The following is an 18,598-nucleotide window of genomic DNA, read 5'->3' on the forward strand; positions in this document are numbered from 1 at the left end:
ATATCCAGGCATTGGCTACTGACTTCAACCTGTGAGACATGGACCTGCTGAAGGCTGAACTAGATCAGTCTAGCCAAACATGATTATTTCCTTTCTCTACAGCCATGTCAGATGACCACATGCCTGGGTTCCCTCCTTACCTTTAACTAGACAGAGTCCTGACCACCTGTGCCCCATTTCAGCTTGAAGCAGCTCTGGAGAATGTGTCATCCTCTGCTCCCTGTTCCCAGGACAGGCTGGAGGGCTAGGTTAAGGATGGAACCCCTGGCATAAAGTCCACCAAGAAGGTCTTTTTCCTTTTCTCAGAGGGTCCTTTTCTCAGAGTTGGGCTGCACCCTGACTCACAAGCCCCTTTTCTCCTGTTCACATTCAGCCTTGGGATCTTTCCCCTGTCACTCTTCTTTGCCTTCTCAGGAGACAGCTTAAGAGATAATTAGTTCTATGTAAGTCAATCAGGATTGTAGTCTGGCTGTACTCAAGGATCAGAACTACAGCTACAGGGCATTAAAAATGGTGATGGGTTCAGATATCACTGCCAATGGCTTAGAGAATGTCTCTCCTTGCTCAGGATCTATTCAGGTATAAGAATGTAGGCTTTCCTGTCCCTGCTGACTTCATTGGGCTGTGACCAACTGGGTAGCCTATATATTCAGATTTCATTTATATATATGATCTCAAAGTTATATATATATGCTCTTAAAGTTATATATATATATATATATATATATATATATATATATATATATACATTTAACATATTTTGTTCCCCCAGTCCTCAAACACCTGTAGAGATCTGAGAATATAACATTTAATATAAAAGCTTTTGATGATAGACATGTCAACTCCTGGCAGCATTCTGTATCTCCTCCAAGAAGATGGATGGCTACAGAAAAACTTCCACCCAGAAGCTCATGGCAAGGCAGGCCATGCAGCAAAAAGCTGAGATCTTATCTACACTGTGAATAAGAGGAGCAACAGGGATCAATTGCCTCTCTGCCAAGACAGGTAGGATGACCACCCCCCACCAAATTTCTATTTCATACACACACAAAAAAATCTCTCAGATCTTCTGGGCTTATTAGCTGAACATGTGCTACCTTTGGGGTTTCTGCCCTCCAGTAACCATGGAGAGATTTGGGATTGCTGCCCAGGTAGCTAGAAAACTGTCTCACTTCTTAAATTTATCCTTCTCAGATCTGATGACATTTGATGACTAGGGTATCAGTTTAACAACCCCAATCCCATTATATATATACACTTATACTCTCCAATTACAGACAGGTATGCTTCATTTACAGACTTCATGATACAGGATAAACAGGATTCAGATATAACTCCAGAGGTTCAAAGTTTTAGTACTGATAAATGCAGCTTTGATAAACTGATAGAACATTGACTACAAAGAGTTCTTAAGAGTCCTTAAATGGATTTTTAACCCTTTTGCTGTGATAAAAATCAGATACCTACAGGCTCCTGGGAACAGTTCTGCTATTGTATCAAGAAATCTGGTATGATGAAAACTAGCAATCTCCAGAGCCTATTTTTTTTATTTTATTTTATAATTTAATTTAATTTTACATATCAGCCACAGATTCCCTTGTCATCGTCATCTTCCCCCCCCCCCCCGCCAACGCCTTTCCCCCAGCCCACCCCCCATCCCCATCTCCTTCAGGGCAAAGACTCCCCAGGGGATTGAGTTCAACCTGGTAGATTCAGTTCAGGAAGGTCCAGTCCCCTCCTCCCAGGCTGAGCTAAGTTTCCCTGCATAAGCCCCAGGTTCCAAACAGCCAGCTCATGCACTGAGGACATGACCCGGTCCCACTGCCTGGGTGCCTCCCAAACAGTTCAAGCCAATTAACTGTCTCACTTATTCGAGGGCCTGATCCAGTTGGGGGCTCCTCACCTATTGGTTCATAGTTCATGTGTTTCCATTCGTTTGGCTATTTGTCCCTGTGCTTTATCCAACCCTGGTTTCAACAATTTTCGCTCATATAAACCCTCCTCTTTCTCGCCAGTTGGATTCCTGGAATTCTACCTGGGGCCTGGCCGTGATTCTCTGCATCTGCTTCCATCATCCTTGGATGAGATTTCTAGCTCAACAATTAGGGTGTTTGGCCATCCTATCAACCAGAGTAGGTCAGTTCGGGCTTTCTCTCAACCATTGCCAGTAGTCTATTGTGGAGGTATATTTGTGGATTTCTGTGGACCTCTCTAGCACTTTGCTTCTTCCTATTCTCATGTGGTCTTCATTTATCATGGTCTCTTATTTCTTGTTCTCCCTCTCTGTTCTTGATCCAGCTGGGATCTCCCACTCCCCTAAGCTCTCATTCCCTCGAACCTTGCCTTTTATTACCCCCACTCATGTCCAGGTTGTTCATGTAGATCTCAGCCATTTCTCTGTCATTGGGCAATCCATGTCTTTCTTGGGGTCCTGTTTTCTAGGTAGCCTCCCTGGAGTAGTGAGTAGCAGTCTAGTCATCTTTGTTTTACATCTAGTATCCTCGTAGGAGTGAGTACATACCATGTTTGTCTTTCTGAGTCTGGGTTACCTCACTCAGGATGCCTCACCCATTTTCGAGCATATTTTTCAATTTCCCTCCTCCTGCCTGGGCCAAGGGGCTCTCTAGATACACCAGCCCCAGAACCGGTTGGCACCAGCTCCGAGGATGCCAACTGGCATGGATGCACCCCCACCTCAGAGAAGTGGCAGATGTGATGGCTCCTGCACTCTTAAAGAACGCATCATCCCTCAGTTCACTGCTGGTACCACCTCTCCAGGCTCAGGTGGGCACCTGCCCAACAACTGGATTCTGGTTTCCCAAGATGTCCCAATGAAGGGGCATATCTGCTCTCATGTCTCACTCATTCACACTTGCCTCTTCTGTACAACCAGGGCACTTTCCTGTTCCACTCTTTGTGGAAGTTATCACTCTTCCCATGGCTAGCCCAGCTCATAAGGGCAATGATAACAATCTATTTTTTTCTCCTAGCAACCTCAAGGAACAGACACCTGAGATCTCCATGATGAAAGTCAACGATGCTTCTTCACTCCTGCCTCCTGCCATGCATGACTCCTGGCTTCCCTCTCCCCACTTCAGCCCTTGTCAGCTTGAAGCGGGCTCAGGAATTCAGTGCCCTTGTTCCCCCACTCGCTATCCATAACTCACATTTTTATAATAATCAAAATGGAGAAATGTTAGTATTTTGACCCGCCCTTTGGCACTGCCCTGTGTCCTGACATAAAAGCCTCATTTTAAGGAAAAACCCCTCTTCTTCCTCTCTCTCTTCCACCTTCCTCCCACGAGGTGTGCACCCTTGACTCCTCTCTCTATCTCTCTTCCTCTTTCTCTCTCTTCTCTCCTTCTTTCTTATCTTTCTCCTTGTCTCTCTATTATAATAAACCATTTCTGTGTGGATACAGCATCTGAGTCATGAATGACTGTCTGATGACCTGTCGCCATGCCCACATGGTGTGGGTCACCCACCAGCCTGCCCAGCATGCCAGCATGGTTCCCTGCACTTGTGGGATACCCTGGCTTGGTCAGCTGGGGATTCCCCCATGAATGTAAATTTATAAGAACAAATCCTTAAGTATAGATAAATAGAATAAAATTTTCTTTCAAAGCAACAAATAATTCATCTTTAGCATAATTTGATCCTTCTATTTGGAGTTAATTTTTTAACCAGTAGACCAGGTTCTTACATTTATTGATCTTCTGCTTTATCATGATTGATTAGTTCCAAAACAGAAGATAATTATATTACGTAATTTAATGGGTCCATATATCAGTAAAAATTGTGTTAAATATTATTTTTTCCTTTAATTGAAAATAGATTTTTTTCAGCCAGGTGGTAGTGGTGCATGCCTTTAATCCCAGCACTTGGGAGGCAGAGGCAGGTGGATCTCTGTGAGTTCAAGGCCAGTCTGGGCTACAGAGTGAGTTCCAGGAAAGGCACAAAGCTACACAGAGAAACCCAGTCTCAAAAAAAAATAGATTTTTTTCTTCACATACATATCCTGAATATGGTTTTCTCTCCCTCTACACCTCCCAGTTCTTTCCCACCTCCCCTCCCATGCAGATCCATCCCTTTGTGTACCACATTAGATAACAAATGGGCTTCTAAGGGATAAAAATAAAATAAAGTGTAATGCAATGTAGAAGGCGTGGTGTCCTTTCACTCACAAGCAAGCATTAGGGAAACCAAGAATGTTAAGCATGCAGGCTTATCCCTTCAATGAGAAGGGTGTGTACACCTGTTTTCCATACAGAAGGCTGGGAGTGGATGCTGTTAATAACCTGGTGACCTTTGCTAACTGTAGAGTCAGGCCTCACTCAAATACCTCAGAATGTGTATCCCAGACTCCACCTCCCAGACTTCTATCTTTAACTTGTTTTTCAGTCAGTAGAACTCATCCTTAAGGGAGATACCACATGTACTTTACAGCCTGCTGACCTTTACACTATCTCAGTCAGAGACCACACCAGATCCCAGACCCTTCATGATAGAGGTCACATGTACTTTTCAGAAGTGTTTCAATGTAGCCATACCTTAAGCTTTATTGTGCACATGGGATTGTAACAATTGCTACCAGGAAACTTTTTTCCAAAACTGTACTATACTTAAATATGTATAAAATAAACTGCCTGGTGTCAGACTACAGAAGTTTGAACCAGAACCAGCTAATTAAGTCATGCTGAGCCAAGGCTCCTTCTTTCCTCACTTGGTTTGTTTCCCTGCTAATTGTGATGCTTGCAGGGACCTTCCACAATATAATAAGATATTTAAAAACTAACATATCAGAATAGGAGAAAACAAACAGAAGAAAAAGAGCCCAAGGAAAGGCACAAGAAACAGATATAGATAGAGGGATCCAGTCATTCACACACTCAGGAATCCCATCAAAACACCAGATTAGAAGCTGTCATATAAGCACAGAGGACCTGAGGCAAACTCCTGAAGGCCCTGTGCATGCTGCTTCAGTGTCTGTGAGTTCATATGTATATTGATCATGTTGATTTAGAGGGCCTTGTTTTCTTGGTGTCTTTCATCTTCTCTGCCTCTTATATCCTTCCATCTCCTTTGCAGTGTTCCCTGAGCTCCGAGGAGAGGGATTTGGTGGAGACATTCCATTTAGAGCTGTGTATTCCAAGGTCTCCTTTCTGTGTACAATGTCTTGCTGTGGGTCTCTGTATTTTTTTCTTATCTGTTGCAGGAGGAAGTTTCTTTGATGATGGCTGGGCAGGCACTGGCTTGCTGGCTTCCCTGGCAGGGGTTAATGTTAATTTTTACTCATCTGGATTTCTTTTTTATTTTGAATAATCATAAATTGCACCTTCAGGGAATAGGATAGATAACCAGTTTTTATAACTAGTGCTTTCTTTCTTCTTAAATTCTGAAAGTTTTTACACATAGTTTGTCTTTTCTTATAATTGTTTATGATGCTTCATGCCATAGAATGTAGATTCTTGCTATTTTCTCTTAGCAAAAAGAAAAACATTAAACAATTGTCTCATGTGACTTTCAGTCTCTTTCCCCAGCTGAATATTTTCAGTGAAAATTTCATATGCATCACATGTTAAAATATTTTAGGTATTTGCTTTTATTCCTGAGCCCAGCCTTTTTTGGCAGAAAAAAATTTAAAGTACAGTTTAGAAAATAAAAATACCTACAATGTAACCTTCTAATCCAAGTGCTTTGGATTATAAACTTAGATCTACTAGATGAGAAGGTTTTTAAGTTTTTATTTAGTATATACTATATTTTGATTGTAATCATTAGTATATTATAGACATTTTACCACTGTAATGAAATAACATTGGATATTATTTTAGTGAGGTGGTAATTCTATTTACAATATCTTCATATATGGTAGATATCTTTAAGTTTTGCTATTATAGAATATGCTGTGATTAATATATATATTTATCCCACATCTGAAAATTTTGATGCATATTTATAGAAGTAACAGCTATTGAAGCCATTGGAGAAAATATAAGTGTTTTGACAAATTTCTAAATGTATCATTATTGTTAAAATTAAATTGATTTGAATTTTTGTCTAGTTGATACCTTTGGTTTTTCTACTCTTACATGGGCTTCTCAAATTACTGAATTATTCTTGATCTTAAACTACCATTTTTGTTTAATTCTTTTACTGATGTACTTTCTACTGGTTGATTCACATTTGGTACTGCTATTGCAAATGGCAACAGTGTTTAGTGATATTTTGTGTTATGGCATGACTCCACATTCAGAATGCCTTATTTTTACACTTTTAAACAGCTTCTCCAATCAGCCCCTGTGTAACAAGGAATGCCATCTAAACAGGAAGGCAAAGTAACCCTGCCAGGATACTGCATCTGTGACTTAGTTCCTCCATCATTGGGTCTCTGCCTGTGTCTTCTTCCTTCCCTTCTCTCGCCTCCTCTGCCTCTCCTTTCCCATTCAAAGCAACAGTAGCTTTGGGGTTGTACTAACTGCATTTGTCCCTGTGTATGTTTGTGTAAGTAAAAAAGAATCTAGTTAGAAAGTCATTAAGTAATAAATAAAAGTCACCTAATTTGGGTAAGCTTGGCTAGCCTATGTGTGACTGCTTTTGGTTTACAGACAATCCTTGATAAAATTTTCTGTGAATGGAGGCCTGAAGCCATGTAGTATAAATAGCGGCAAGCTACACTTCAAATGTCTGTTCAGTAGATGCTTAATACTATATCAGGCTTTTCAGATTACAATGCTAGTAAAGCATCTTGCTCTATTATACCAAACTATCATTATTTTCTAGAAATAGTGTTAATTTTGTATGATTAGTTTGTAACTAGCTGTTGTATTGTGACTTATTGTTAGTCTAATAAAGTTTCCTTCCTTAAGTTTCTATTTAGGTTCCTTCATCAATCTGATTATTTTCTCCAACTTTGTATTGTTAATATCTCATTTATTTTTCCTGGTATATAACACTGTGTAATAAACCTTAACTATTGCTGATTTTATTGGTATTGCCTTGGTACTAAATGTTCGACACAGTATTGTCTCCTGATATGAGACATCCACATTTGTAATACTATGTAGGTGTCTTTCTAGTCTTAATTTACAAACAACATTGATTATTGTTGTGAAAACTTAAATGTAGAGGGCCAGAAAGATGGCCCAGTGGATAAATGAGCTTCCTGCTAAGCCTGACAGCCTAAGTTCAAGCTCCAGGACCCATGTGATAGAAAAAAAAATCTGACTCTCAAAAGTTGTCCTTTGACATTCACATGTGCATGTTGGCAAGTGTGCCTCTGAATGCAAAATGAATAAACAAATAAATAAACATATTGAATTTTATCATATTTTGCCATTTAATGAGTTATCCATTGGGCTTTTATCCTTTACTAATTGGTATGAAATATATTTTACTGGTCCAACTCATCGTTTTATTTTTATTTGCATTTTAAAAGATTTTCTAATTCCTTTCATTGTTCTGACTTCATTGTTTTTCTCATTATCCTGTGGAAATATAGACTTATATTTGTTTACTCAACATGTTTTTTATTTTTAGGTATTATATTTGTTATTTTATTTTTATTATAATTTTTCTTGATTTTGAGACTTTATATGTAAATTATTTTTCATACAGAAATGTTGGATATTATCTTTTCCTTCTCACTTCATACATTACAGTTTTCATGTTTTCTTCTATTCAGTGTGGTAGGTTTCCCAATTATTTCTTGCAATATCCCTGTCCACTGCCACATGAATTTCAGAAATGTCCTATCAGAAATATATATGCACATTCTCTGTTGATATATAGTATGGGCAGATGAGGTTATTTGTCGAAAATAATAGTTATACACTGTTCGTATATTACACTTGACCAGAAGCAGGGAAACAAAAACATTTTGTATGCTCAACACATTCTTTTTCTCACTGAAATGAGGAATACCAGGTCTATGTAGTATTTGACTCTACAGAAGTGGTCCTAGAATGAAAGAGAAAGGGGGATCTGAGTCATAACTGTATTCCAAATTAAGTAAACAAAAATAAAACATTTGTTGTAAGACTTTTGGAATTAGGTGCGCATTTTTACCAAAGCATTTAACAAAATCTGAAGTTGCTAAGAACATGCCTCTTTGGAAAAAGAAAACCTGTCTGTTCATTTAATTATTTCAGAAGCCTCTTACTTAGCTACGGAAATAATCTGTTATTTATTATATTTTATACAATCAGAGAACAGCCTAATTGAGCAGAGTTATATGAGTAATGATCTAAGCCTATTTGTTATGTGTGAAAGACAAAGCAAAAATGTTTCGTTTCCCATTCCCCCACAGTCTTTTCCTTTTGTAGAAAGCTTACATCAAAATATCTTTGTTTAATGTATATAAAACAGAAGGGAAGCATATTATATCTATATTTCAGATCATGTTTTGTTTCCCATTGCGAATTTCTTAGTTGCTTTTAAGAATGAAATATGTGCACTGTCTTTTTCTCTGTGTGTCTCTCTGCCTCTGTGTGTGTGTGTGTGTGTGTGTGTGTGTGTGTGTGTGTGTGTGTGTGTGTTTGTGTGTGTGTGTGTGTGTGTGTGTGTGTGTGTTTATGTGTGTGTCTGGTACATGTGTGTGCATGTATGTGTTTGTGTGTGTGTGTGCGTACACATATGTATGTATCCAAAAGCATTCATGGAGGCCAGGTATCCTACTCTATCGCTATCTTTTTTTAAATTTCTCTAACACAAGGTCTCTCACTGGACTTGTACTAACATAGACATAATTTTGATTCTGCAGCACCTATTTAAAGCTGAGCATGGCCACAGATACCTGTAACCTCAAGTTTGGGGGTCAGAGACACATGGATCCTAGGAGCTCCTAGGTCTTTATGCCAGTACAACAAGTACTCCTACCCACTGAGCCATCTCCCTAACACTTGGTTAAATTTTAAATTGAAGTTCCAACAAAAAAAAAGAATCTCAACTTGTTCTAGGTTGATTTTCTGTTGCTGTTAGAAAATATTCTGACCAAAGGCAACTTGTGGAAGGGAAGAGTTTATTCTGACTTACAGATTACAGCCCATCACTGAAAGAAGCCAAACCAAGAGCTGAAATGGAGACAGGGAGTGTGGGGGTAAAGCTGTTTACTGGCTTACTCCTCAGCCCTTTCAGTTACCTTTCTTACATAGCCCAAGAATATATGCTCAGGGATAGCACTGCCCACAGTGTGCAGAGCCCTCCCACATCAATCATCAGTTAAGAATATCCACCACAGACCCACAGACCTTTCCACAGGCCAATCTGGCAGGGCATTTCTCAGTTGAGATTCCTTCTTTTAGATGTGTCAAGTTGATAATAAAATTAATCAGTACAAAACTATAGCAGTAAGAAGGTGATTTATAGTAAGGAAGAATTTGTCATCTATTTTTATTCTTAAAGAGTGCCTTATTAGTAAGGTTATAATTGCTATTGCCTATTTTATTATTGTTTACATAGAGAACCAAAATTTATATGTACATATTAAAATATTTTATCACATACCATCCATCAATAAAAGTTTTCTTTCATTGCATTTCACACATGAAAGTGATGTCTAAATCAAAAGTATGCTATCTAAAACTAAATGCAGACAATATTATTTTAGTATCTTTTCCAAAGTGGTGAGAAAATTATAGATTTTATGATTTTCCCTAAACATTTATTTAAATTCAAGTTTTCTTTTCCTAGGAAAAGTTTTCTGTTATTATATATTTTGTTAGTATTTCCATTCCACTTACTTTGACCTCTTCTTCAGACATGTAATTATTTTTTTTTATTTTTTTTTATTTTTTATTTTTTTTTGGTTTTCCGAGACAGGGTTTCTCTTGTGTAGCTTTGCGCCTTTCCTGGATCTCACTTGGTAGCCCAGGCTGGCCTCGAACTCACAGCAGACATGTAATTATTATTAATGCTATATCACAGCTCTTTGTCCTTTGTTTTAACAATTTTTCATAATTCTTGTCTCATAATTTTTAAAATAGCATCCTGATTATTTTCCTTAATCAGGATAGTATTACAATGTCAATTTTCCTAATTATCATTTCCAATAGATTTTAATATACTAAATTATAGCTGGAGTTTTCTCTAGTCCTGCCTGGCCCACAGTCAGGACAAATCTCTCTCACCCGCCAGTCCTACAGCCACTCAGACCCAACCAAGTAAACACAGAGAGACTTATATTGCTTACAAACTGTATGGCCATGGCAGGCTTCTTGTTATCTAGTTCTTCTATCTTAAATTAACCGATTTCTATTCATCTGTACTTTGCCACATGGCTCATGGCTTACCGGTACTTTACACCCTTTCCTCATCATTGTGGCTGTCAACATCTCCTCCACTCTGCCTTCCTGTTCCCCCAATTCTCCTCTCTGCTAGTTCCGCCTATACTTCCTGCCTGGCTACTGGCCAAACAGTGTTTTTTTTTTTTTTTTAATCAATAAATCATAGCAACATATATTCACAACATACAGGATTTCCCACCGCACTAAACTGTATAAAAACTCCTCTCTCTCTCTCTCTCTCTCTCTCTCTCTCTCTCTCTCTCTCTCTCTCTCTCTCTCTCTAGTTCTAAAAAAGTTTTTAAGTAGTTGGTTTCTTATGGTTTTTCCAAACATCCCTAATGCTGTTTATCCTTCCACCATCCTTCTCTGTACAACTCTCCTTCCCCAGTTAAGTCCCTGTCATAGTGACTTCACTATTGTTGTGAAGAGACACCATGAACAAAGTAACTCTTATAAAAGGAAGTATTTAAGGGAGGACTTGTTTACAGTTTTAGAGGCTTAATCCATGATCATCATGGTGGGGAGCAGACAGGCATGGGGCTGGAGTAGGAGCTGACAGCTTTACATCATGATCCCAAGGCAGCAAGCAGAAAGGGAATGAGAGAGAGAGAGAGAGAGAGAGAGAGAGAGAGAGAGAGAGAGAGAGAGAGAGAGAGAGAGATGGACTTTTGAAATATCAAAGCCTACCCTCAGGGATACATCTCCTCCAGCAAGGCCTCACTTCCTAATTCACCTACTGGGAACAAAGCATTCAAACATGAGCACATGGAGGCCGTTCTCTTTCAAGTCATCACAGTTTTCCTCCATTTTTGCCACATTTTCATAATCAGTTCTTCTATGGGTGAATATCCTTGCTATTGTGACTAGACCAGCAATCAACATGGATGAACAAGTATCTCTGTGGTAAGATATAGAGTCCTTCATTATTATTTGTCATCTTTTATTTCCTATATTCATAAAATACAGATAAAATATTATATATCATATTATAAGGTGGCAAATATTCATCTATGTTTTGTGGGAGAGGAGAGCTGTGGCTACTTTTATTACTGAGATAGGACCTTGATTTGCAGTCTAGTCTAGCCTAGAACTGTATGTTCTGTATGTCTCTGCTTTTAGAGTTCTGGAAGTACAGGTATGTGTCACCCATCTAACTTTATGTCTCTCTCTCTCTTACTTTTTGCAAGCAGTACTTTCAAAATCATGCTATTATACTTCTTTTTGGTTGTACTATGTGTAATTTCTCTCTGTTATCTTAGTGTTAGACTATAGTTGCTAATCGCTCCCCCATGCAACTCTAGTTAGCTGTCCTTGGCTTTGTGAAAAGATTCCTCTGGCATTGTCTTTGACTCCTAGATGCCATTTGTTATGGTCTGTATATGTAATAGCCTCTAGCGAGGCTCTTATTGATGACTTAGTCCCAAATGCAAACGGTGCTCATACATAGGGCTTTGGAGACGTTATTGGAACATGAGGGTTATGACTTTATCAATATATTGACCCATTTATTGATTCACAAGTTGATGGTAATTGGAAATGAGGGCCTGCTTTGACGAAGTAGATCAAGGGGAGGGGCTTTGATGTCTCTCTTATCCCCAAACATTTTCTACATGTTTTACTGCTTCCTGGATGTCATGAGGTAAGAGCTCTGTTCTATGATGCCTTCCTGAAGTAATGCACTGTTTTTCCTTGGGCGTAGAAACAAAACAAGCTAGTCAGAATGTGTTGAAACCTCTGAAGATACTGAATGAAAATACACCTTTCATGTTTAAATTGTTTGCCTCAAGTATTGTCACAGTAACTGGACAGTTAACTAACTCACCTTTTAATTGTCTTACACACAAGAACAACTCAGTAGTACTTTGGTGAAAAGACAACCATAATCTGTTTACTGATTTGGTAGCCAGAGAGTAGTAAGAATAAAAGGAGAGATGTGTGGTGGTAATCTAATTATACTGAAATATGATTTTGATTGTATGTTAATAAATAAAGTTGTCCGGGGGTCAGAGTTATTAGAGCCATAGCAAGAGTGTGGCGGTGGTGGCACACGCCTTTAATCCCAGAAAGCCAGCCTTTAATCCCAGGGAGTGGTGGTAGAAAGCAAAAAGATATATAAGGCGTGAGGACCAGAAACTAGAGGCATTTGGCTGGTTAAGCTTTCAGGCTTTGGAGCAACACAGTTCAGCTGAGAGCTATTGGGATGAGGACACAGAAGCTTCCAGTCTGAGGAAACAAGACCAGCTGAGGAACTGGTGAGGTGAGATAGCTGTGGCTTGTTCTGTCTCTTTAAATAGACTAACAGACAGGAAAAGAAGCTCTCATTCGGGAAGCTGGGACACCGCAGGCGGAAGGGTGAGATTTTGGCTCTGAGCTCTGACCTCTCGGCTTTCTCTTTTGCATTATTTCTGTGTTTCTTATTTAATAAAACAGTTGGTTACATCCATGGTCACTGCAGCCGCCGCAATGACCAGAGAGGCTGCAGCCGCCGCAATGACCAGAGAGGCTGCAGCCGCCGCAATGGCCAGAGAGGCTGCAGCCGCCGCCATGACCAGAGACACTGCAGCCGCTGCCATGACCAGCAGCATGTGAAGACGCCAGTAAGCCACTAGCCACATGGCAAGGTATAGATGTATGGAAATGGACTAATTTAAGATAAAAGGAAATGGTTAATTTAAGATAAGGACAGTTGGCAGGAGGCCTGCCACGGCCATGCGGTTTGCAAGCAATATAAGTGTCTGTGTTTATTTGGTTGGGTCTGAGCGGCTGTGGGACTGGCGGGTGACAGAGATTTGTCCTGACTGTGGGCAGGGCGGAAAAATCAAGCTACAGAGATGCAAGACTGTTGCTCCTGATAGATTCTTCTCTGTGCATTGCAGAATATTTGTTTACACTGTGAAGATGTGTCTTTGCCAAGGCACCTTCTGATTGGTTTAATAAAGAGCTAAATGAAGCCGGGCGGTGGTGGCACACGCCTTTAATCTCAGCACTCCGGAGGCAGAGCCAGGCGGATCTCTGTGAGTTCGAGGCCAGCCTGGGCTAACAAGTGAGTCCCAGGAAAGGCGCAAAGCTACACAAAGAAACCCTGTCTCGAAAATCAAAAAAAAAAAAAAAAGAGCTAAATGGCCAATAGCTAGGCAGGATGAAGTTAGGCAGGATTTCTGAGGACAGAGAAGACTCTGGAAAGAGAGGCAGAGAGACATCAGATATGGAACAAGTCAAACATATGGAAATAGAGATGTTAAAAAAGCCACGTGTAGATTAATATAAATGGGTTAATTTAAGTTATAAGAGCTAGTTGGACAGAAGCTGAATCTAAGGCTTAGCTTTCATAATTAATAATAAGTCTCTGTGTTATTATTTGTGATCTGGCAGCCCAAAGAAAAATTAGACTACACTGTGTGTACTTAAAGAGTCCCTAGCTACATGAAGAGTTACAACTAATAGCTTTTCTGAGAGAGGAAGAATCAGTTTTCGCAAGGCATGAACACCCAGTTGGTGATCTAATGCCAAGTGGTCAGTCCTAACATACATATGAACAACATTAAATGATCTCAAAGGATTGTATTTGTATATTTTCACACACACACACACACACACACACACACACACACACACATCACCACTAACAACAATAACTAAAGAAAAAGAGGTCACAAATTTGAGAGAAAGTTGGGGGGATACATCATAGGGACAGTGAGAGGGAGGAGGGGGAAATGATGTAAATAGAGTTACAGTTACCATTGTTGTGATGAAGCACCATGACCATAGAAATTTAGGGAGAAAAGAATTTATTTGGTTTACACTTCCACATCACTGTTCATCATCAAAGGAAGTCAGGGTCAGAACTCAAGCAGGGCAGGAACCTGGAGGCAGGAGCTGATGCAGAGGCCATGGAGGGTGCTGCTTACAGGTTTGCTCCCCATGGCTTCCCCAGCCTGCTTTCTTATAGAACCCTGGACCACCAGCCTAAGGATGGCATCACACACAGTGGGCTGGTTGTTCCCCATCAATCACTAGTTAAGAAAATGCCTTCCAGGCTTACCTACAGCTCATTCTTTCTCAATTGATGTTCCTTCCTCCCCTCAGGTGACTGTAGGTGGGTCAAGATGACATAAAACTAGCCATCACAACAGTATGCATTTATGAAATCTTTTAAAACATTTCTCCTTTTATTTTGTATAGTAGTAACTCCCATTGTCATTGGGTGATTTATTATACAATAACTAAACTTGAATAAATCTTTTAGATGATGTACAATGTGTCAGGATCATAAGTGATAAACACCATATGAACTCTCATTCAGGAAGCCACAGTTTCTTCCTGGGATCTCAAATTCATCAATGTTCCCCAAATCATGAGAATCCTGAAGTATAATTCAATATGTTAAATGTACACATTCAATACAGTGAAGATAGAAAATAGGACTTATAAAAAAGGGACAAGAAACTCAAGATGTAAATAATTGTTTCCAAAAGCCCTTGAAAAGTAAAAGAAAAACAGTGTAGGGAGTGCTAAGAGTGAACAATTGTGTAATTTTAGGCCAAAGTTTATGCCTAGCATCTGCACACTCAGGAAGTCTTGGATCCAGCTGATTTCATCAGTCTTATTAACAATTGTTTTAGTTCTATTTAAGCACACTATTGTATATAAAGAACTAGGGTTAGTGTTATCTTTTAATAATATATAATATGGATTTTTCCTTTGAAAGCAATTATTTAATTCTTTTTTAAAAGATTATACTAGCCCATGACCCTGCCACAGCCAGGGTCTGCACTGATAATCCATATCTCCTGTTACCATCGAAGGCTGAGTAGATGCCCAGGGGCTGGGCTGCCACCTGGGGATATGTTGGCACTCAAATGCCACTCTGACACTGGGGCTATGCCAATCTACGTGACCTATGATGCAAATAGGGCCCTGATGACATCCAGGCCTGGGCTGCTGCTAGAGACCATGTCTGGGGCCATGGCCTTCTGCAGCCTGGGTCTGTGTTGATGTTGATGGTGCCTGTTGCCACCAAAGGACACACAGATAGCCAGGATCTGGGCTGCCACCTGTGACAAGGTTGGTGTCTGAGAGCTGTGCCACTGCTGGGGCCATACAGATCTGAATGACATGCACAGCCAACCAGGGCCATGGCACCATGGAACTAGTGGCTGCTGGGGCCATGCCTGGGTCCCTAGCCCAGCCGCAGCCAAGGTCTGTGTTGATGTAAGAGGCTCCTGCTGCCATCGAAGGCCATTCACTTGCCTGGGATCTGGGGTGACACCCAAGGTCATGTTGGTGTTTGAGGACCTCTCTGCCACTGGGTCCATGCTGACCTGAGTGACCTGCACTGCCAGATGGGGCTATGGTGACATCTAGACCTAGGCTGCTGAAAAGGACCATGTCTGGGTCCATGACCCTGCCACAGTCTTGGTCTGTGTTGATGTCCATGACTCCTATTACCACCAAAGACAGTAAGGATGGGGCTGCACAGAGTTGGCCCTGCTTCTCACTGGCTGCAGCACTGGGGAGAAATGGCCCTGCTCCCCACCAACTGCAGCACTCAGGAGAGAGGGCACTGCATCTCGCCTGGGTAGCACTGTAGACCTGACCCCGCTGAGAGGGTGCAGGTGAGCCAGCCCTGAAGGTGTGCTTCATAGATGAGGAAGAGATGTCTCCGTGACACTTGCCACTTACTGCAAGAAGGAAAGCTGGTCCTGGAGCATGAGAGTGGTAAAGCTGGCCCTGCTCCTCACCAGTTGGAGCGCTTGAGAGAGCAGGCCCTGCACTTCACCAAGACAGCACAGTGGAGCTGACCCTGCTGATGGAGGGAGTGAGGCAGGTGATCTGGGTGATCTGGCCCCACACCTCATCTGCCATATGGTGGAATGGGCAAGGGAGAGATGCCCTCTCTGATTCTCCATGGAGCCTCACCACCCGGGGTGAGTAGTGGGAGAGTTGGCCTTGTCCCTCACTGGCTGCAGCACTCAGAAGAGTGGGCCACATACCTCACCCAGGCAACATAGTAGAGCTGACCCTGTTGGTGGGGGTACAGATGAGCCAGCCCTGAGGCCTTGAGAGTAAGAGAGCCGACTCTAACGCCCACCCCATCTACTATGTGGCGGCATAGGTGAGGAAAAGATGTCCTCCCCTCACTTCTGACTTCCCCTTGTCACCTGCTGCAGGCAGAAGATCTGGCCCTGCACCTCACCAACTGCAGCAGTCAGGCCTTGTACCTCACCTGAGCTAAATAGTAGAGCTGGTCCTGGTGGTGTGGGTGCGGGTGAGTGGGTTGCAAGGATGTGAGAGCAGGAAAATTGGTCCTGCTCCTTGCTACTTGCTGCACTGGGTGAGCTAGCCAGGAAAATGCTGGAGAGTGCACCCTGTTGGTGTCAATGTGATGGCGTGGCCGATCAACCCAGTTACTTCCCAGGCCCAGAGCCAGGGCTGTGAGTTGACCCACCCTAACATCCACCTCATCTATGAACTTCTAGAGTATGTTAAGGGGCCAAATTTGCAGATCCAAAGTTGCAGGATCTCTATGACACAAGGCAACAACAGAGTATCTAAATGGAGTCCCAGTGAGAGTCCAGTATCAAGGGTGTAGCAGAAGCCAGAGGCCTAGAACCAGACCAATGACTCATTACAACAAACACTTGCAACTAAAGATAGTTGGACTAAAGGGTATACTATGTGACTCGCTGTCTCAGATTATAGCTTCCACGCTGAGGGTTCCTCTCTCTCTTTCTCTCTCTCTCTCTCTCTCTCTCTCTCTCTCTCTCTCTCTCTCTCTCTCCTCTGTGTGTGTTAGTTTGTTTCGTGGTTTTGTTTTGTTTTGTTTTTGAGGGTTTTTTTTTGTTTGTTTTTCTTTTACATTGCATTTTATTTTCTGGAGGAGGTTGCAAGGACAGAGGGAAGATATGAAGGGATGAGGAGATGAATGAGATCAGGATGCATGATGTGAAATCTCCAAAGAATCAATTTAAAAAGATCATACTATAATTAGCCAGGCATAATGGTACACATATTTAATCCCAGCACTCTGGAGGCAGAAACAGATGAATCTCTGTAAGTTTGAAGCCAACCTGGTTTACATAGCGTGTTTCATGACAGCCTGGGTCACATAGAGAGAGACAAAAAAAAGATTAAAATATGATTCCATCATTTCCCTGTTCCCTTTCCTCCCTCTAAACCTTCCCATATGCACTTCCTTGCTCTTTTTAAAATTCATGGACTCGTTTTTCATTAATTGTTGTAACATACATACATATATATATGTGTATGTATGTATATATATATATACATACATATATATATATACTCTTAAATATATTTAGTCAGAGGGATGGGAAATGATGTAAATACCATATAGATATATGAAAATTTTTAAAGTAATTTTTTAAAAAATGATACTCTGAACTTCTTTTTTTTTTTAACCTCAGTATCCAGTTAGTGTAGAAGAATTTTTGCTGGATTTTATATATTTCTGTCAATGTTCAGCCATCATCTCAGGAAATTTTATTTGGAAGAAATATTTCATAACTTCCTTTTATGCAGTCTCATAACATTGAATAAGCATAAATATGCCAATGTTTTGTATATAAACATTATACTTCCCTTGTATAGAAGAGAAAAAAGAAAGAAAAAGCATTCCTTTAACCTCAGTGTTGCCATAAAAATTCAACCACAATTTTCAAAAATGTGGAATAAGAAATGGTTTTCTACATTGAGTAAGACAAAATCATAGATGAAAAATTTGTTTTCACTTTTGGAATAACATCCATTGGCCAGTGATTTTTTTCCAAGTTTACCTAGCTTTGTTTTCAAATGTCTTTTCAATTTTTTCCCACTAAATTTGCTAAACTTAGATGTCAAAACGTTTCTGTTCAATTTCAGGAGTCAAATTTACTTTGTCTTTTGTGGTAAATAACAAATTACAACATAAGAAGAAACCATAAACCTTCTTCCCATTAAACTTGTGAACTTACTCACACCCTAACATGTGCATTCTCCCTTCTTATGCATTTCTAAGTGACAATTTTAGCCCTATTGTCTACCATAAGACAGTCTCTATAAATATATTTAATCAATAAGTGGATGCAGGAAGAGTAATTTATGGAGGTTAATAAAAAGAAATATGGAACCAAGGACAAACTTGATATACACTATGACTTCAAAGGTCAGAGGCAAAGATTTCACACAAGTCTCTTTAGTTTTCAAACCACATGGCAAATGCTGCTGAAATGTCAACTGAATCCATGGAGTTAACCAACATGTTCGAGACCGAAGAGTTTAAGAGTTTCAGTGCTCTGATAAGGTAAGAATATGAA

The sequence above is a fragment of the Peromyscus maniculatus genome, chromosome X, assembly GCF_049852395.1.
Source record: "Peromyscus maniculatus bairdii isolate BWxNUB_F1_BW_parent chromosome X, HU_Pman_BW_mat_3.1, whole genome shotgun sequence".
NCBI lineage: Eukaryota > Metazoa > Chordata > Mammalia > Rodentia > Cricetidae > Peromyscus > Peromyscus maniculatus.